Below are 21,170 nucleotides of genomic sequence, written 5' to 3' on the forward strand. Positions count from 1 at the left end.
ACGGTATGTGTATGGCAGTCATGGTCAGGCTGCATGCAGAGCTGGAAGGTGATGAGGGTCAGATTGGGGGCGGTGTGTGGATGGCGGTGAGGATCAGGCTTGGGGTGGTATGTGGGGTGCACTGAGGGTCAGGTTGAGTGTGGTGTGTGGACGACGGTGAGTAACTGGTCTAGGGACGGTGCATAAGTGGTGGTGAGGGTCAGGCTTGGGGTGGTTTGTGGATGGTGGTGTGGGAAAGGCTGGGGGTGGTCTTTGAAAGGTGGTGAGGGTCAGCCTGAGGGTGATGTGTGGACGGTGGTGAGAGTCAGTCTCCGGGTGGTATGTGGACGGGGTGAGGGTCAGGCCAGGGATGTCGTGTGGACTGTAGTTTGCGTCAGGCTGGGAGCAGTACTGAACGGGAGTGAGGGTCAGGCTGGGGCGGTGTGTGAATGGCGGTAAGAGTCAGGCTGGGGGTGGTCCGTGGACGGCGGCGAGGGTCAGGCTTGGGGCGGTGTATGGAGGGCAGAAAGGTTCAGGCTGGTTTGTTGTGTGGACGGCGGTGGCAGTCAGGCTGGGTGTGTTGTGGAGACGGCAATGAGGGTCAGACTCGGGGCGGTGAGGGTCAGGCTGGGCCTGGTGTATGGACGGTGTTATGTTTCAGGCTGGGGACGGTATGAGTATGGCAGTCTTGGTCAGGCTGGACGCAGAGCTGAAAGGTGGTGAGGGTCAGATTAGGGGCGGTGTGTGGACAGCAGTGAGGTTCAGGCTTGGGGTGGTATGTGGGGTGCGCTGAGGGTCAGGTTGAGTGTGATGTGTGGATGGCGGTGAGCCTCTGGCTGGGGACGGTGCTTGAATCGCGGTGAGGGTCAGGCTTGGGGTGGTTTGTGGACGGTGGTGAGGGAAAGGCTGGGGGTGATCTTTGAAAGGTGGTGAGGCTCAGCCTGAGGGTGATGTGTGGACGGTGCTGAGAGTCAGTCTCCGGGTGGTATGTGGACGGCGGTGAGGGTCAGGCTGGGGATGTCGTGTGGACTGTAGTTCGCGTCAGGCTGGGAGCGGTGTGTGAATGTTGGTAAGGGTCAGGCTGGGGGCAGTATGTGAGGTACAGTGAGGTTCAGGCTATGGGCAGTGTGCAGACGGTGGTGAGGGTCAAGCTGGGGGTGGTGTGAGGATGGTGGTGAGGGTCAGGCTGTGGGTGGTGTGTGGACAGCGGTTAGTGTCAGGCTGGTGCGGTGTGTGAATATCAATGAGGGTCAGGCTGGGGGCGGTGTGTGGATGGCGTTGATGGTCAGGCTGGGACGGGTGTGTTGGGCTTCGGTTAAGGTCAGGCTGAGGGCGGTGTGTGCATTGTGCTGAGGAACAGGATGGGGACAGTGTTGGATACTGGTGAGGCCCAGTCTGGGTGCAATGTGTTGACGGCAGTGAGGCCCAGTCTGGGTATGGTGTGTGGACAGCTGTAAGGTACAGGTTGGGGCTGGTGTTGAATGGAATTGGAAGTCAGGCTGGCGGCAGTGTGCTCGGTGGTATGGGACAGGCTGGGGATGGTGTGCGGAAGGGGGTGAGGATCATGTTGGCACAGTATTGGATGGTGGTTAGGTACAGGCTGGGGGGGCAGTAAGTGGGGTGTGCTGAGGGTCAGGCTGAGTGCGGTGTGTGGACGGCAGTAAGGGTCAGGCTGGGGGCGGTGCCTGCACAGTGCTGAGGGACAGGCTGGGGATGGTGTTGGATACTGGTGATGGTTGGTCTGGGTGCGGTGTGTGGACAGCAGTGAGGGTCAGGCTAGGGGCGGTGTGTGGATGGCAGTGAGGGTCAGGCTGGGGGCGGTGTGTGGATGGCATCGACTGTCAGGCTGGGGGCAGTGTTGAGCAGCTTTTAGAGTCAAGCTGGGGGCAGTGTGTGGACGGCCGTAAGGGACAGGCTGGGGGCGGTGTTGAATAGAATGCTATTTGGAGTCAGGCTTGGGGCAGTCTGTGCACAGTGGTATTAGACAGGCAGGGGGCTGTGTGGGGAAGACGGTGAGGGTCAGGTTGGGACAGTATTAGATGGCGGTGAGGGTCAGGCTGGGGGTGGTGTATGGGCAGCATTAAGTTTCAGTCTAGGGGCAGTATGTGGGGTCCGGTGAGGTTCAGGCTGAGGGTGGTGCGTGGACGGCTGAGAGGGTCAGGCTGGGTGTTGTGTGCAGACAGCGTTGAGGTTCATGCTGAGGGTGGTGTGTGGACGGCAGTGAAGGTCAGGCTGGGAGCGGAGCTGGATGGTTGTGAGGTTCAGGTTGTGGGCAGTGAGTGGACGACGGTGAGGGTCGGCTGGGGGCGGTATGTGTGGTGCTCTGAGGGTCAGAATGGGAGTGGTGTGTGGACGGTGGTGAGGGTCAGCCTGGGGGTGATGTGTAGACAGTGATGAGAGTCAGTCTACAGGCAGTGTGTGCACGGCAGTGAGGGTCAGTCTGGGGTTGGTGTGTGGACGGCGGTTCGGGTCAGGCTGGGGGCCATGTGTGGACAGCGATGAGGGTCATGTTTGGGGGTGATGTCTGAACAGTGGTGAGGATCAGGCTGTGGGCGGTGAGTGGACATCAGTGAGAGTCAGGCTGGGGGCGGTGCATGGACGGCGGTGTCGGTCAGGCTTGGAGTGGTGTGGGTAATGCGGGGAGGGTCAGTTTGGGATGGTAATAGACGGCGGTGAGCGTCAAGCTGGGGGCGGTGTATAGGCGCCGTTATTTTCAGGCTGGGAACGCTATGTGGACTGCAGTGAGGTTCAGGCTGAGTGCGGTGTGTGGACGGAAGTGAATGTCAGGCTGGGGGCAGTGCTGGATGGCAGTGAGCGTAAGGTTGGGTTGGTGTGTGGGTGGCAATGAAGGTCAGGCTTGGGGCGGTGTTAGACTGCAGTGAGGGTCAGGTCAGGGGCAGTGTGTGGATGGCTGTGAGGGTCAGTCTGGCGAGGTTTGTAGTTATCAGTGAAGTTCAGGCTGGGGGTGGTGGGTGGACTGCGGTGAGGATCAGGCTTGGGGCAGTGTGTGGATGGTGGTGATGGTCAGGCTGCAATTGGACTCTGGGTAGCGATGAGTGTCAGATTGATGTTGGTGTTGAACAGTGGTGAGGTTCAGGCTGGGAGCATTGTGTGGACGGCGGCGAGGGTAAGGCTTCGGGGGTTGTGTGGATGGCTGAAAGCATCAGACTGGGGTGGTGTGTGGGCGGTGGTGTGGGTCAGGCTGGAGCTGGTGTGTGGATGGCAGTGAACATCAGACTACGGTCGTTTTGGACGGTGGTAAAGGCCAGGTTGAGGGTGGCGTGTGGACGGCAGTGAGGGTCAGGTCGGGGGTGGTGTGTGGACTTCGTGAGAGACAGGCTGGGGCAGCTGTGTGGACTGTGGTGAAGGTCAGGCTGGGTTAAGTGTGTGGATGGCGGTGAGGGTCAGGCTGGGGGTGGTGTCTGGGCAGCGGTGAGGGTCAGGTTGGGGCGGTGTTGATCATCATTGCGAATCAGCCTGGGAGCGGTGTGTGGATGGTGGTATGGGTCAGGATGGGGGTGGTGGGTGTATGGCGGTGAGGGTCAGGGTGGGGGCGCAGTGTGGCTTTCGGTGAGGATCAGGCTGATGTAGTGCTGAACAGTGGTAAGGTTCAGGCTTTGGGCAGTGTTTGGGCGGAGGTGAGGGTCAGGCTTTGGGCGGTGTGTAGATGACTGAAAGCATCAGGCTGGGGTCGTGTGTGAACGGTGGTGAGGGCCAGGCTAGGGGTGGTGTGTGGATGGCAGTGAACATCAGACGGGGGCGGTGAAAATGGTGGTGAAGGTCAGGCCGGGCATGGTGTGTGGACGTCAGTGAGAGTCAGGCTGGGGGCAGTGTGTGGACTGTGATGGAGGTTAGGCGGAGGTGGTGTGTGAACGGCAGTGAGGATCAGGCTGGGCACGGTTTGCAGTCGGTGGTGAGGTTCAGACTGTGGCGTTTTTGGACGGGGTTTGGGTCAGAGTGGGGCTGGTGTGTGGAAGGGTGTGAGGGTCAGGTTGGGGGCAGTGCATGCTCGGCGGTGAGGGTCAGGCATAGGATGGCGTGTCGACCTCGGTGAGGGTCAGGCTGGGTACGGTGCGTGGTCGTCAGTGAGGGTCAGGCTGGGGGCAGAGCGTGCACATCAGTGAGGTTCAAGCTGGGGGCGGTGTGTGGACGGTGGTGAGGGTCAGGTTGGGCGCAGTGGGTGCACGTCGCTGAGGGTCAGGCTGAGGTTGGTGTGTGGAGCTCGATAAGGGACAGGCTGGCGTTGCTGTGTGAACGTCAGTGAGGGTCAGGCTGGGGGCAGTGCGTGGAAGTCAGTGAGGGTCAGATTAGTGACAGTGCGTGGATGCCAGTGAGGGTCAGATTGGGGAAAGTGTGTGGACCTCGGAGGGTGCCATACTGGGGACAGTGCATGGAGTCGGTAAGGGCTAGAATGTGGACTGCAGTGAGGGTCAGGGTGGGGATGGTGAGTGGGTGGCAGTGATGGTCAGGCTGGGGGCCATGCATGGACTTCAGTGATGGTCAGGCTGGGGGTGGTGCGTGGACGGTGGTTAGGATCAGGTGGGGGCAGTGGGTGCACGTCTGTGAGGTCAGGCTGTGGTCGGTGCGTGGGCGTCGGTGAGGGTCAGGCTAGGGGTGGTGTGTGGACGGTGGTGAGGGTCAGTCTGGTGGCGGTGTGTGGATGTCAGTGAGGGTCAGGCTATGGGCGTTGTGTGGATGTCGGTGAGGGTCAGATTCTGGACAGTGCGTGGACGTCTGTGAGCGTCAGATTGGGGACGGTGCATGGACGTCGGTGAATGTCACTTAGGGGATGGTGAAAGGAGTCAGTGTAGGCCAGTCTGTCGACAGTGTGTAGACCGCGGTGAGGGTCAGCCTGGGGGTGGTGCATCGACGTCGGGGATAGTCAGGCTGAGGGCGGTGCATGGACAGTGGTGAGGGTCATGTTGGGAACAGTGAGTTGGCATTGGTGAGGGTCAGGCTGAGGGCAGTGTGTGGATGTCAGTAAGCGTCAGATTGGGGGCAGTATGTGGACATCGGTTTGAGTCAGACTGGAGGCGGAGAGTGGACGTCGGTGAGTGTCAGGCTGAAGACGGTGTTGGGGCAACGGTGACATTCAGGCAGGGGCCATTGTGTGGACGGCTGTGAAGGTCAGACTGGGGGTGGTGCGTGGACGGTGGTGACGGTCAGGTTGGGGGCAGTGGGCGCACGTCGACGAGGGCCAGGCTGGTGTCGGTGTGTGGATGTCAGTAAGGGTCAGGCTGGGGGCAGAATGTGGACATCGGTTTGAGTCAGACTGGGGGTAGAGCGTAGACGACTGTGAGGGTCAGACTTGTTGGTCTGTGGACAACAGTGAGGGTTTGGCTGGGGGTGATGTTGATACCTTTGCGTGTCAGGCTGGGGATGGTGTGTTGACATCGGTGAGTGTCATGCCGGGATCGGTGTGTGAACATCAGTGAGGGTCTGGCTTGGGGCAGTGTGTAGACAGTGGTGAGGGTCAGGCTGTGGACGATGTGTGGATGTCGGTAAGGGGCAGGCTATGGGCGGTGCATAGACGTCGGTGAGGGTCAGATTAGGGACAGTGCATGGACGTCAGTTAGGGTCAGATTAAGTACAGTGCATGGATATCAGTGAGTGTCAGACTGGGGTTGTACATGGACGTCGATGATGGTCAGGCTGGGGGCGGTGCATGGACGTCAGAGATGGTCGGGCGGGGATGGTGTGTGGATTGCGGTGTGGGTCAGGCTGGGGTCGGTGTGTGGATGGCAGTGATGGCCAGGCTGTGGGTTGTGTGTGGACAGCAGTGAGGGTCAGGCTGGTGCGGTGTGTGAATATGAATGAGAGTCAGATTGGGGACAGTGCAATGACGTCGGTGAGAATTAGACTGGGGTGGTGTTTGGACGGACGAGTGAGTTAGGCTTGGGGCCATGTGGGGGCAACAATGACAGTCAGGCTGGGAGCGGGATGAGGACCGGTGTGGGTCAGGTGGCGGGCACTGTGGGGACACCGGTGAGGGTCAGGCTGGGGGCGGTCTGTGAATGGCGGTGAGGGTCAGGCTGGGGCAGTGTGTGGACGGCAGTGAGGGTCAGGCTGGGGCATTGTGTAGACGTCGGCGAGGGTCAGGCAGGGGGCGGTGTGTGAACGGCAGTGAGGGTCAGGTTGTGGACGTTGTGTGGACATGGTTGAGGGTCAGCTTGGGGGCAGTGCGGGCACGTCAGTGAGGGTCAAGCTGGGGGCGGTGCGTGGACGATGGTGAGGGTCAGGTTGGGGGCAGTGGGTGCACGTCACTGAGGATCAGGCTGTGGTTCATGTGTGGACCTCGATAAGCGTCAGGCTGTAGGCAGTGTGTGAACGTCAGGGAGGGTCAGGCTGGGGGTGGTGCATGGACGTCAGAGATGGTCGGGCGGGGCGTGTGTGGACTGCGGTGTGGATCAGGCTGGGGTCAGTGTGTGGACGGCGGTGATGCTCAGTCTGTGGGTGGTGTGTGGACAGCGGTGAGGGTCAGGCTGGTGCGATGTGTGAATATCAAAAAGAGTCAGGCTGGGGGTGGTGTGTGGCAGTCGGTGAGATTCAGGCTGGAGGCGGTGTGTACACAGTGGTGTGGGTCAGGCTGGGGCTGGTGTGTTGACATCGGTGAGGGTCATGCTGGGATCTGTGTGTGAACATCAATGAGGGGAAGGTTGGGGGCGGTGTGTGGACAGCGGTAAGGATCAGGCTTCGGTTGGTGTCCGGACAGCGGTGAGGGACTGTCTGGGGACGTTGTGTGTACATGTTTGAGGGTCAGCTTGGGGGCAGAGTGTGGACGTCAGTGTGTGTCAGGCTGGGGCAGTGTGTGGACGGTGGTGAGGGTCAGGTTGGGCGCAGTGTGTGCACGTCGCTGAGGGTCAGGCTGTGGTTGGTGTGTGGACCTCGATAAGGGTCAGGCTGGAGTTGGTGTGTGAACGTCGGTGAGGGTCAGACTGGGGGCAGTGCATGGACGTCAGTGAGGGTCAGATTAGGGACAGTGCGCGGACGTCAGTGAGGGTCAGACTGGGGACAGTGTGTGGACCTCGGAGGGTGCCATATTAGGGACAGTGCATGGAGTCAGTGAAGGCTAGACTGTGGGCAGTGCCTGGACTGCAGTGAGGGTCAGAGTGGGGACGCTGAGTGGGTGGCAGTGATGGTCAGGCTGGGGGCGGTGCATGGACTTCGATGATGGTCAGGCTGGGGGTGGTGCGTGGACGGCAATGAGGCTCAGGTTGGGGGCAGTGGATGCATCTCGGTGAGGGTCAGGCTGGGGTCGGTGTGTGGATGTCAGTGAGGGTCAGGCTGGGGGCGGTATGTGGACATCGGTTTGAGTCAGACTGGGGGGTACCGTGGACGGCAGTGAGGGTCAGGCTGGGGTTTGTGTTGAATGTCGTAGCGAGTAAGTTTGGGGGCGGTGTGTGGACAGTGGAGAGGGTCAGACTGGGGATGGTGTGTGGACGTTGGTGAGGGTCAGATTAGGGACAGTGGGTGGACGTCGGTGAGGGTCAGATTGGGGACAGTGCATTGATGTCGGTGAGTGTCAGACTGGGTTTGTGCATGGACGTCGGTGAAGGTCAGGCTGGGGGCGGTGCATGGACGTCGAAGATGGTCGGGCGGGGGCGGCATGTCGATTGCGGTGTGGGTCAGACTGGGGTCAGTGTGTCGACAGCGGTGATGGTAATGCTGTGGGAGGTGTGTGGACAGCGGTGAGGGTCAGGCTGGTGCGGTGTGTGAACATCAATGAGGGTCAGGCTGGGAGTGGTGTGTTGATATCGGTGAGGGTCATGCTGGGATCGGTGTGTGAACATCAGTGAGGGGCAGGCTGGGGGCGGTGTGTGGACAGCGGTGAGGATCAGGTTGGGGGCGGTGTGTGGACATCAGTGACAGTCAGGCTGGGGGCGGTGTGTGGACGTTGGTGAGGGTCAAATTAGGGACAGTGCGAGGACGTCGGTGAGTGTCAGATTGGGGACGGTGCATGGAGTCAGTGTGGGACAGGCTGTGAGCAGTGTGTAGAACGCGGTGACGGTCAGCCTGGGGTTGGTGCATCGAAGTCAGGGATGGTCAGGCTGGGGGCGTTGCATGGACGGCAGTGAGGGTCAGGTTGGGGGCAGTGAGTGCACGTCAGTGAGGGTCAGGCTGTGGTCAGTGTTTGTATGTCAGTGAGCATTAGGCTGGGGGCTGTATGTGGACATCGGTTTGAGTCAGACTGGGGGCGGAGCGTGGATGTCGGTGAGTGTCAGGCTGAGGGCCGTGTTCTGGCAGCGGTGACGTTCAGGCAGGGGCCATTGTGTGGACGGCTGTGAGGGTCAGACTGGATCGGTGTGTGGACGGCAGCGAGGATCAGGCTGGGGATGGTGCGTGGACGGCGGTGATGGTCAGGCTGCAGTTGGCGTGTGGATGCCAGTGAGGGTTAGGCTGGGGGCAGTATGTGGACATCAGTGTGAGTCAGACTGGGGGCGGAGTGTGGACGGCTGTGAGGGTCAGACTGTGTTGGTGTGTGGACGGCAGTGAGGGTCAGGCTGGGGTGGTATGTGGATGTCAGTGAGGAGCAGGCTACAGGTGGTGCGTGGATGTCGGTGAGGGTCAGATTGGGGACAGTGCATGGATGTCGGTGAGTGTCAGATCGGGGGTGTGCATGGGCGTTGGTGACGGTTAGTCTCGGGACGGTGCAAGGACGTCGGAGATGGTCAGGCTGGGGTCGGTGTGTGTACAGCGGTGATGGCCAAGCTGTGGGTGGTGTGTGGATGGTGGTGAGGGTCAGGCTGGGGACGGTGTGTGGACATGGTTGAGGGTCAGGTTGGGGGCAGTGGGTGCACGTCGCTGAGGGTCAGGCTGTGATTGGTGTGTGGACCTTGATAAGGGTCAGGCTGGAGGTGTTGTGTGAACGTCGGTGAGGGTCAGGCTGGGGTCAGTGCGTGGACGTCGGTGAGTGCCATATTGTAGACAGTGCGTGGACTCCTCTGAGGGTCTGGGTGGGGACGGTGTGTGGGTGGCAGTGATGGTCACGCTGGGGGCGGTGCATGGACTTCGGTGATGGTCTGGCTGGGGATGGTGCGTGGACGGTGTTGAGGGTCAGGTGGGGGCAGTGGGTGCATGTCGGTGAGGGTCAGGCGGGGGTCGGTGTGTGGATGGCGGTGAGGGTCAGGGTGTGGGCAGAGCGTGGACGTTGCTGAGGGTCAGGCTAGGGGTAATGTGTGGACCTCGGTAAGGGTCAGGCTGGGGGCGATGTGTGGACGTCGGTGAGGGTCAGATTGCGGATGTTGAATGGATTCAGTGTGGGCCAAGCTGTGGGCAGTGTGTAGACCGCGGTGAGGGTCAGCCTGGGGGTGGTGCATCAACGTCGGGGATGGTCAGGCTGGGGGCGGTGCGTGGATAGCGGTGAGGGTCAGGTTGGGAGCAGTGGGTGCACGTCAGTGAGGGTCAGGCTGGGGTCAGTGTGTGGATGACAGTAAGTGTCAGATTGGGGGCAGTGCGTGGACATCAGTTTGAGTCAGCCTGGGGGCGCAGCATGGACGTCGGTGAGTGTCAGGCTGAGGGCAGTGTTGGGGCAATGGTGATGTTCAGGCAGGGGCCATTGTGTGGACGGCTGTGAGGGTCAGATTGGATCGATGTGTTTGGACGGCAGTGAGCGTCCGGCTGGGGGTGGTGCCTGGACGGCGGTGAGGGTCAGGTTGGGGGCAGTGAGTGCACATCAGTGAGGGTCAGGCTGGGGTCAGTGTTTTGATGTCAGTGAGCGTCAGGCTGGGAACAGAATGCGGACATCTGTTTGAGTAAGACTGCGGGCGGAGAGTGGATGGCGGAGAGTGTCAGGCTGAGGGGGGTGTTGGGGCAACAGTGACGTTAAGGCAGGGGCCATTGTGTGGACGGCTGTGAGGGTCAGAATGGGTCAGTGTGTGTGGACGGCTGTGAGGCTTAGACTGAGTCGGTGTGTGGACGCCGGTTAGGGTCAGGTTGGGGGCAGTGGGTGCACGTCGGAGAGTCTCAGGCTGGGGTCGGTGTGTGGATGTCAGTGAGCGGCAGGCGGTGGGCAGTATGTGGACATCGGCTTGAATCAGACTGGGGGCGGAGCGTGGACGACTGTGAGGGTCAAACTGTGTTGGTGTGTGGACGGCAGTGAGGGTCAGGCTGGGGGTGGTGTTGAATTGTGTTGCGAGTCAGGCTGAGGGCGGTGTGGGGGCAGTGTGTGGACAGTGGTGATTGTCTGGCTGGGGACCGTGTATGAACGTCAGTGAGGGGCAGGCTATGGGCGTTGCGTGGATGTCGGTGAGGGTCAGATTAGGGACAGTGGGTGGATGTCGGTTAGGGTCAGATTAGGGACAGGGCATGGATGTTGGTGAGTGTCAGGCTGGGGGTGTGCATGGGCATCGGTGACGGTCAGGGTGGGGACGGTGCATAGATGTCGTAGATGGTCAGGCTGGGGGTGGTGCGTGGATTGCGGTTTTGGTCAGGCTGGGGTCGGTGTGTGGACAGCAGTGATGGTGAGGCTGTGGGTGGTGTGTGAACATCAGTGAGGGTCAGGCTGGTGGTGCTGTGTGGCGGTTGGTGAGGTACAGGCTGTGGGCGGTGTTTGGACGGCGGTGTGTGTCAGGCTGGGGCTGGTGTGCTGACATCAGTGAGGGTCATGCTGGAATCGGTGTGTGGACGTCAGTGAAGGGCAGGCTGGGAGCCGTGAGTGGACGTCTGTGTGGGTCAGGCTGGGGGCAGTGCGTGGACGTCGTTGAGTGTCAGATTAGAGACAGTGCATGGACGGCGGTGAGGGTTAGATTGGGGACAGTGCGTGGAAGTCGGTGGGAGTCAGATTTGGGACGGTGCTTGGAAGTTGGTGAGTGTCAGATTGGGGAAGGTTCATGGAGTCGGTGAAGGCCAGGTTGTGGGCACTGCGTGGACGGCCATGAGGGTCAGGCTGGCGACGGTGAGTGGGCGGCAGTGATATTCAGGCTGAGGGCAGTGCATGGACGTCGGTGAGGGTCAGGCTGGGGGAAGTATTTGGACGTCAGTGAGGGTCAGGCTGGGGACGGTGTGAGGACGTCTGTGAAGGTTAGCCTGTGTCGGTGTGAGAATGGTGGTGTGGGTCAGGCTGGGGTTGGTGAGCGACATCGGTGAGGGTCATGCTGGGACCAGTGTGTGGACATCAGTGAGGGGCAGGCTGGAGGTAGTGCATGGACGTCAGTGAGGGCCATGCTGGGAGTGGTGGTCGTCGTCATTGAGGGTCAGAATGGGGGCGGTGTGTGGATGGCAGTGAGGGGCAGTGCGGGGTAGTTAGTGGATTGTGGTGCGGGTCACTCTGGGGATTGTCTGTGGACAGCAGTGAGTGACAGGCTGGGTGCAGTGTGTGTACGGCAGTGAAGGTTAGGTGGGGGGCGTTGTGTGGACAGTGGTGAAGGTCAGGCTTGGGGGCAGTGTTGGTGCAATGGTGATGGTCAGGCAGTGGGCAGTGTATGGATGTTGGTGAGGATTAGGCTGGGGACGGTGTAGTGACGGCAGTAAGGGTCAGGCTTGGGGCGTTGTGTGGACAGAGGTGAAGGTCAGGCTGGGGGTTTTCGGTGAGGGTCTGGCTGAGGGTGGTGTTGAACAATGGTGAGGTTCAGGTGTGGGCGTTGTGTGGGTGTCGGTGAGCGTCATGTTTCGGGCGGTGTGTGGACGTCGGTGAGAGTCAGACTGGGCATGGTGAGCAGACTTCGCTGAAGATTAGACTGGGGCGTTGTGTGGACGTCGGTGAAGATTAGACTGGGGCAGTGTGTGGACAGCGGTGTGGGTCAGGCTGGGACCAGTGTGTTGACATCGGTGAGGGTCATGCTGGCGGTGGTGTGTGCTCGTCGTTGAGGGTCAGAATGGGGGCGGTGTGTGGATGGCAGTGAGGGGCAGTGTGGGGGTGGTTAGTGGATCGTGGTGAGGGTCACTCTGGGGATTGTGTGCCAACGGCTGTGAATGACAGGCTGGGTGCGGTGTGTGTACGGCAGTGAAGGTCAGGCGGGGGGCAGAGTTTGGACGGCGGTGAGGGTCAGGCTGGTGTCAGTGTGTGGAAGGCAGTGAGGGTCAGGCTGGGGTCAGTGTGTGGACAGCGGTGAGGATCAGCCTGTAGGCGGTGCGTGGACGTCGGTGAGAGTCAGACTGGGCATGGAGAGTGGACTTCGGTGAAGATTAGACTGGGGCGTTGTGTGGCCGTCGGTGAAGATTAGTTTGGGGCAGTGTGTGGACAGCGGTGTGGGTCAGGCTGGGACCAGTGTGTTGACATCGGTGAGGCTCATGCTGGGATCGGTGTGTGGACATCAGTAAGGGGCAGGCTGGCAGTGGTGTGTGCTCGTCGTTGAGGGTCAGAATGGGGCGGTGTGTGGATGGCAGTGAGGGGCAGTGTGGGGGTGGTTAGTGGATAGTGGTGAGGGTCACTCTGGGGATTGTGTGCCAACGGCTGTGAGTGACAGGCTGGGTGCGGTGTGTGTACGGCAGTGAAGGTTAGGCGGGGGGCAGAGTTTGGACGGCGGTGAGGGTCAGGATGGGGCCAGTGTGTGGAAGGCAGTGAGGGTCAGGCTGGGGATGGTGTGTGGTTTTGCGTGAGGATCAGAATGGGGACAGTGTGTGCACCTCAGTGAGCGTCAGGCTGGAGGTGGAGTGTTGATGGTAATGAGGGTCAGTTTGTGGGCAGTGCGTGCACTTCAGTGAGGATCAGGCTGGGGTCAGTGTGTGGTCAGCGGTGAGAGTCAGGCTGCAGGCGGTGCGTGGACGTCGGTGAGAGTCAGACTGGGCGTCGTGCGTGTACGTTGCTGTGGGCCAGGCTGAGGGCAGTGTTGAGGCAATGTTGATGGTCAGGCTGTGGGCGGTGTATGGAAATCGGTGACGGTCAGGCTGGGTACAGTGTGTGGACGGCAGTGAGTGTCAGGCTTGGTGCATTGTGCAGATGGCGTTGAAGGTCAGGCTTGGGGTGGAGTGTGGGCAGCGGTGAGGGACAGGCTGTGGCGGTGTTCAACATCGTTGCCATTCAGCCTGTGAGCGGTGTGTGGACGGTGGTATGGGCCAGGGTAGGCGTGGTGAGTGGATGGCGGTGAGGTCAGGCTTGGGGGCAGTGTTGTGTCAATGGTGATGGTCAGACAGTGGGCGGTGTATGGATGTTAGTGAGGGTCAGGCTGGGGACAGTGTGTGGACGGCAGAGGTTCAGGCTTGGGGCATTGTGTGGACAGCGGTGAAGGTCAGGCTGGGGATGGAGTGGGGCTTACAGTGAGGATCAGGCTGGGGGTGGAGTGTAGCTTTCAGTTACGGTCAGGCTGAGGGTGGTGTTGAACTTTGATGAGGTTCAGGCTGGGGGCGTTGTGCGGATGTCTGTGAGCATCAGGCTTCGGGCGGTGTACGGACGTCGGTGACCGTCAGGCTGGGCATGGTGAGCGGACGTTGTTGAGAGTCAGGCTGGGGGTCACGGGTGGACATCGGTGAAGATTAGACTGGGGCGGTGTGTGGACTGCGGTTTGGATCAGGGTGGGGCTGGTGTGTGGACATTGGTGAGGATCATACTGGGTCGGTGTGTGGACGTCAGTGAAGGTCAGGCTGGGGCGGTGTGTGGACGTCAGTGAGGGTCAGGCTGGGGGCGATGTATGGACGTCGCTGAGAGTTGAAAATGCGGGCGGTTTGTGGATGGCAGTGAGGGGCCATCTGGGGGTGTTTAGTGGACTGTACTTGGGTCACTCTGGGGAATGTATGTGGGCGGCTGTGAGTTTCAGGCTGATTGCGGTGTGTGTACGGCAGTGTAGGTCAGGCGATGGGCTGTGTGTGGATGGCAGAGAGTGTCCGGCCGGAGGCAGTGTGTGGATGGCGGTGAGGGTCATGCTGGGGATCGTGTGTGGACGTGGGTGAGGGTTGGAATGGTAACTGAGCGTGCACTTTAGTGAGGGTCAGGCTGAGGGTGGTGTGTTGACGGCAATGAGGGTCAGGCTTGCGGCGGTTGGTGGACGGCGGTGAGGGTCAGTTTGGAGACACAGCGTGCACGTCCGTGAGGGTCAGGCTGGATTCAGTGTGTGGACGGTGGTAAGGGATAGGCTGTGGGCGGTGTGTGGATGGTGCGGGGTCAACGGTGACGGTATCAGACTGGGGTGGTGTGTCGACAGTGTTGCGGGTCAGGCATGGGGTGGTGTGTGTACGGCAGTGAAGGTCAGGCTGGTGACAGCGCGTGCACGTTGGTTAGGGTCAGGCTGGGGCAGTGTTTTGACGTCAATGACGGTCAGGATGGGGGTGGTGTGTGGATAGCGGTGAGGGTCAGTTTGGGGGCACAGCATTCACGTCGGTGAGGGTCAGGCTGGGTTCAGTTTGTGGACGGTGGTGAGGGTTAGGCTGGGGGCAGTGCTTGGATGTTGGTGAGAGTCAAGCCGGGGGTGGTTGTTGGGCAACGCTGACGGTCAGGATGTGGGCGGTGTATGGATGTCAGTGAGGGTCAGGCTGGGGGAGGTGTGTGGACGGCAGTGAGTGTCAGGCTGGGCGGTATTAAATGGCGTTCTTAGTCCGCCTGGGAGCGCTGTGTGGACAGTGATATGGGTCAGGACAGGGGCGATGTGTGGATGGAGGTGAGAGTCAGGCATGGGTCAGTGTGTGGACAGTGGTGAGAATCAGGCTTCGGGCGGTGTGTGGACATCGGTGAGAGTCAAGCTGGGGGTGGTCGTTGGGCAACGCTGACGGTCAGGATGTGGGCGGTGTATGGATGTCAGTGAGTGTCAGGCCGGGGGCGGTGAATGGACGTTGGTGAGAGTCAGACTGGGGATGGTGCGTGGACATGGGTGAGCGTCAGATTGGGGACGTTGCATGGATGTCAGTGAGGGCCTGGCTGTGGGCCGTGTATGAATGGCAGTAAGGTTCAGGCTGGAGATGGTGAGTGAGCGGCAGTGATCGTCAGGATGGAGCGGTGCATGCACGGGGGTGAGAGTCAGGCTGGGGGCAGTGCATGTATCTAAGTATTGGTCAGGCTGGAGGCAGTGCGTGAACATCGGTGAGAGTCAGACTGGGGGCGGTGTGTGGACAGCGGTGTTGTTCAGATTGCAAGCGAAGTGGTGGCAATGGTGACGGTCAGACGTGGGGTGATGTGTGGACAGCAGAGCGGGCCATGCATGGGGTGGTGAGTGGACGGCGGTGAGGGCCAGGCTGGGGGAGGTGTGTGTACATTAGTGAAGGTCAGGCTGGGGACGGTGTGTGGACATGGGTGATGGCCAGAATGGGGGCAGTGCATGCATGTCGGTGAGGGTCAGGTTGGGGGTGTGTGTTGACGGGAATGAGGATCAGGCTGGGGGAGGTGTGTGTATGGTGGTGAGGGTAAGTTTGGGAGCAGAGTATGCACATTGATGAGGGTCAGGCTGGGGCCGGTGCATGGGCAGTGGTGACGGTCAGTCTGTGGGCAGTGTATGGGTGTCAGTGAGGGTGAGGCTGGGGGCAGTGTGTGGATGGCAGTGAGGGTCAGGCTGTGGGCGGTTGGGGCAACAGTGATGGTCAGGCTGTGGGCGGTGTATGGATGTCAGTGATGGTCAGTCTGGGGGCGATGTGTGGACAGCAATGAGGTTCAGGCTGGGGCGGTGCCTTGAAGATGGTGATGGTCAAGCTGGGGGCGGTGCGTGGATATCGGTGAGCATCAGGTTGGGGGCAATGTGTGCACATCAGTGAGGGTCAGGCTGGGGTTAGTGTGTGGACGTCGCTGAACGTCAGGCTGGGGGTAGTGTGTGGACATTGGTGAGAGTCAGACTGGTGGTGCATGAACGTCGGTGAGGGTCAGGCTGGGGGCAGTGGGTGGACGGCGGTGAAGGTCAGATTGGGGGCAGAGGGTGCACATTAGTGAGGGTCAGGCTGGGATTAGTGTATGGACGCCGCTGAATGTCAGGCTGGGGGCAGTGTGTGGACGTTGGTGAGAGTCAGACTGGTGGCGCATGAACGTCAGTGAGGGTCAGGCTGTGGCGGTGTGTGAATGGTGATGAGGGTCAGTTTGGGGGCAGAGCATGCATGTCGATGAGGGTCAGGCTGTGTTTGGTATATGGACAGTGGTGAGGGACAGGCTGTCGGCGGTGTGTGGACGGTGGTGAGGGTCTGGCTGCGTGTGGTGCTTGGACATCGGTGAGAGACAGACTGGTGTCAGTGCTTGGACGTCAGTGAGGGCCAGGCTGGGGGCGGTGTTAAACGGCGTTGTTAGTTAGCCTGGGAGCGGGGTGTGCACGGTGATATGGGTCGGGATTGGGGTGGTGTGTGGATTGATTTGAGAGTCAGGCTTGGGTTGGTGTGTGGATGGCAATGAGGATCAGACTTGGGGCAGTGTGTGGACGGTGGTGAGGGTCAGCCTTCGGGCGGGTGTGTGGATGGCTGAGAGCATCAGGCAGGGGCAGTGTGTGGACGGTGGTGAGGGTCAGGCTGGCGGTGATGTGTGGATGTCAGTGAGAGTCAAGATGGGGGAGGTGTGAGGACATCGGTGAGCATCAGGCTGGAGGTGGTGTGTGGACGGCAGTGAACATCAACTGGGGGCGGTGTGTGGATTTCACTCAGGGTCAGGCTGGTTGGCAGTGTGTTGATGGCGGTGAGGTTCAGTCTGGGGGTTTAGTCTGGGCAGCAGTTAGGGTCAGGCTAGGGCGGTGTTGAACATCGTTGTGAGTCAGCCGGGGAGTGGTGTGTGGACGGTGGTATGGGTCAGGATGGGGTGGTGAGTAGAAGGCGCTGAGGATCAGGCTGGGGGCGGTGTGTGGACTGTGGTGAAGGTCAGCCTGGGGGCAGTGTGTGGACGACTGTGAGGATCAGGCTGGGCGCAGTTTGCGGTTGGCAATGAGGGTCAGAGTGGGGTGTATTCGACGGCGGTGAGGGTCAGAGTGGGGGCCGTGTGTGGAAGGGTGTGTGGGTCAGGCTGGGGGCGGTGCGTGGATGGCAGTGAGGGTCAGGCTGGTGGTGGAGTGTGGGCAGCGTTGAGGGTCAGGCTAGGGCGGTGTTGAACCTCGTTGCGAGTCAGCCTGGGAGCAGTGTTAGAACGGTGGTATTGGTCTTGGTGGGTGTGGTGAGTGAACGGTGTTGAGGGTCAGACTGTGGTCAGTGTATGGCTGTCAGTGAGAATCAGGCTGGGAACGGTGTGTGGAAGGAAGTGAGGGTCAGGCTTGGAGCATGGTGTGGAGGGCATTGAGGGTCAGGATGGGGTTGGAGTTTGACCATCAGTGAAGGTCAGGCTGAGGGTGGTGTTGAACAGTGGTGAGGTTCAGGATGGGGATGTTGTGTGGAGGGTCAGGCTTCGGGTTGAGTGTGCAATTCGGTGAGCGTTAGGCTGGAGATGGTTAGTGGATATCAGTGAGAGTTAGGCTGGGGGTGTTGTGCGGATGTTGTTGAAGATTAGAAAGGGGCAGTGTGTGGATGGTGGTTTAGGTCAGGCTGCAGCCGGTGTGTGGACATCGATGAGGGTCACGCTGTGGGCAGTGTGTGGACGTCGGTGAGGGTCAGACTGGGTGCAGTGCGTGGGCGTCGGTGAGGGTCAGATTAGGGAAAGTGCGTGGACGTCACTGAGGGTCAGATGGGGACAGGGCGTGGGCGTCGATGAGAGTCAGACTGGGGATGGTGCCTGGACGTCGGTGAGTGTCAGATTGGGGACGGTGCATGGAGTCAGTGAGGCCCAGGCTTTGGGGAGTGCGTGGACGGCGATGACGGTCAGGTTGTGGATGGTGAGTGGGCAGCAGTGATGGTCAGCTGGGGGCGGTGCGTGGACGGCGGTGAGGGTCAGGTTGGGAGCAGTGGGTGCACATCGATGAGGGTCAGGCTGGGTCTGGTGAGTGGATGTTGGTGAGAGTCAGGCTGGGGGCGTTTTGTGGACGGTGGTGAGGGTCTGGCTGGGGGCGGAGTGTGTATGGTGGTGAGTGCCAGGCTGGGAACCGTATGTAGATGGCGGTGAGAGTCAGACTGGGATGGTGTGTGGACATCAGTGAGTGTCAGGTTGGGTGCCGTGTGTGGACGTCAGTGAAGGTCAGGCTATTGGTGGTGTGTGCACGACGGTGAGGGTCGGGCTGGGGATGGTGTGTGGACAATAGTGAGTGTCAGGTTGGGGGCGGTGTGTGGACGTTGATGAGGGTCAGGCTGGGGATGGTGTGTGGATGTTGGTAAGGGTCAGATTGGGGACAGCGCGTGGACGACGGTGAGAGTCAGATTGGGGATGGATCATGGAGACGATGAGGGCCAGGCTGTGGGCAGTGCGTGGACCAGCGTATTGGTCAGGCTGGGAGCGGTGCATGGATGGTGGTGAGGGTCAGGTTGTAGGCAGTGGGTGCACATCGGTGAGGGTCAGGCTGGGATCGGTGTGTGGATGTCAGTGAGGATCAGGCTAGGGGTTGTATGGGGACGTCGGTGAGAGTCGGACTGTGGGGAGCGTGGACGTCGTTGAGTGTCAGGCTGGAGGTGGTTTTGGGGCAACGGTGTCATTCAGGCAGGGGTCATTGTGTGTGGACAGGTATGAATGTCAGACTGGGGGCGGGGTGTGGACGTCAGTGATGGTCAGGCTGGGGGTGGTGTGTGGATGGCGGTGATTGTCAGGCTGTGGGTGGTGTTGAACGCCGTTGCGAGTCAGGCTGTGGGCGGTATGTGGACTGTGGTGAGGGTCAGGCTGTAGATGGTGTGTCGACGTCGGTGAGGGTCTGACTCTCACCGAAAGCCACACTCCACCCCCAGCCTGACCCGCCCCGACGTCCTCTCACCACCCCCATTCTGACCCATAGCACCGTCCACACACTGCGCCCTATGCTGACTCGCAATGACATTTAACATTGCCCCAGCCTGACCCTCACCGGTGCCCACACTCCACCCCCAGCCTGACACTCACCACCGTCCATACAATGCCACAAGCCTGATCCCACCGCCGTCCTCACACCGACCTAACACTGACTCTCACCTCTATCGACACACCATCCCTAACCCCTCAACTGAGTGTGAGCGGTTCAGCGTGACGGTGATAGAGTGAGTGTGAATTGGTCAGGGTGACGGTGATGGATTGAGTGTGAGGTTGTCAGGGTGATGGTGATGGAATGAATGTGAGGGGGTAATGTTTACGGTGATGGAGTGTGTGTGAGTGGGTCAGTGTGATGGAGATGGAGTGAGTGTGAGTTGGTCAAGGTGACGGTGATGGATAAAGTGTGAGAAGATCAGGATGACGGTGATGGAGTGCATGTGAGGCGGTCATGCTGATGGTGATGGAGTGAGAGTGAGGGTGTCAGGGTGACGATGATGGAATGAGTGTGTGGTGGTAAGGGTGAAGTTGATGGAGTGAGTGTGAAGGGGTCGTGTGACAGTGAAGAAGTGAGTGTGAGGTTGACTGGTTGATGGTTGTGGAGTGAGTCTGAGGGCATTAGTCTGACGGTGATGGAGTGAGTGTGAGGGGGTCAGTGTGATGCTGCTGGATTGAGTGTGAGAGAGTCACTGTGACGGTGATGGAGTGAGTGTGAGGGGGTCAGTGTGTCAGTGATGGAGTAAGTGTGAGGGGTATTGGTGATGGTGATGAATTCAGTGTGAAGGGGTCAGTGTGACTGTGACGGAATGATTGTGAGGGTGTCGATGATGATCATGGAGTGAGTGTGAGGGGGTCACAGTGACGGTGATGGAGTGATTGTGAGGGGTTAGGGTGACGGTGATGGAGTGAGTGTGAGTTGGTCAGGGTGACAGTGGTGGATTGAGTGTGCGGGGGTCAGTGTGACAGTAATGGAGAGAGTCTGAGATGGTGAGGGTGACGGTGATGGAGTGAGAGTGAGGGTGTCAGGGTGACAATGATGGAATGCGTGTGGGGCAATAAGGGTGAAAGTGATGGAATGAGTGTGAAGGGGTCAGTATGACAGTGAAGGAGTGAGTGTGAGGTTGAGTGGTTGATGGTTGTGGAGTGAGTGTGAGGAGATGAGTCTGATGGTGATGGAGTGAGTGTGAGGGGGTCCGTGTGATGCTGCTGGAGTGAGTGTGAGAGGGTCACTGTGATGGTGATGGAGTGAATGTGAGGGGTCAGGGTGACTGTGATGGAGTGAGTGTGAGGGCGGTCAGGGTGATGGTGATGGAGTGAGTGTGAGATTGTCAGTGTGACAGTGATGGAGTGAGTGTGAGGGGATTCAGGGCAGTGGCCATGGAGTGGGTGTGGGGGGATGAGTGTGACGGTGATGGAGTGAGTGTGAGGAGGTCAGGGTGACAGTGACGGAGTGAGTGTGAGGGAAAGAGTGTGACGGTGATGAAGTGAATGTGAGGGTGTCAGGCTGACAGTGACAGAGTGAGTGTAAGGGGGTCAGGGTGACACTGATGAAGTGAGTGTGAGGGGGTAAGGGTGATAGTGAAGGAATGAGTGTGAGGGGGTCACTGATCACCTCACACTCCATCACCATCACCCTGACCCCCTCAGACTCACGCAATCACTGTCACTGTGATTCCCTCACACTCACTCCATCACTCTCATACTGATCTCGTCACACTCATTCCATTACTGTCACCCTTAATCTTGCACAATCATTCCATCACCGTCAGCATGACGCCTTCACACTCACTCCATCATGTTCACCCTGACCCTGTCACACTCACGCGATCACAGTCACACTAACCCCTTCACACTTACTCCATCACCGTCACAGTGATCCCCTCACACTCACTCCAGTACCATCACACTGATCCCCTCACACTCACTTCATCACCATCCTACTGACCCCCTCACACCCACTCTATCACTGTCATCCTGACCCTTCATGCTCCCTCCATCAATGTGACCCTGACCACCTCACACATCACTCCATCACCGTCACCCTGACACCCTCACACTCACTCCATCACCGTCACCCTAAACCTCTCACAAACATCCCATCACCATCACCATGACCCCTTCACACTCACTCCATCACTCTCATACTGATCCCCTCACACTCACTCCAGTACCATCACACTGATCCCCTCACACTCACTTCATCACCAACCTACTGACCCCCTCACACCCACTCTATCACTGTCATCCTGACCCACTCACACTAACTCCATCACCATCATCCTGACCCCTCATGCTCCCTCCATCAATGTGACCCTGACCACCTCACACATCACTCCATTACCGTCACCCTGACACCCTCACACTCACTCCATCACCGTCACCCTAAACCTCTCACAAACATCCCATCACCATCACCATGACCACTTCACACTCACTCCATCACCTTCACGCTTATCGCCACACACTCACTCCATCGCCATCACACTGAGCCCCTCACACTAACTCCATC

This window comes from Chiloscyllium punctatum, chromosome 4 (genome assembly GCF_047496795.1).
Source record: "Chiloscyllium punctatum isolate Juve2018m chromosome 4, sChiPun1.3, whole genome shotgun sequence".
NCBI lineage: Eukaryota > Metazoa > Chordata > Chondrichthyes > Orectolobiformes > Hemiscylliidae > Chiloscyllium > Chiloscyllium punctatum.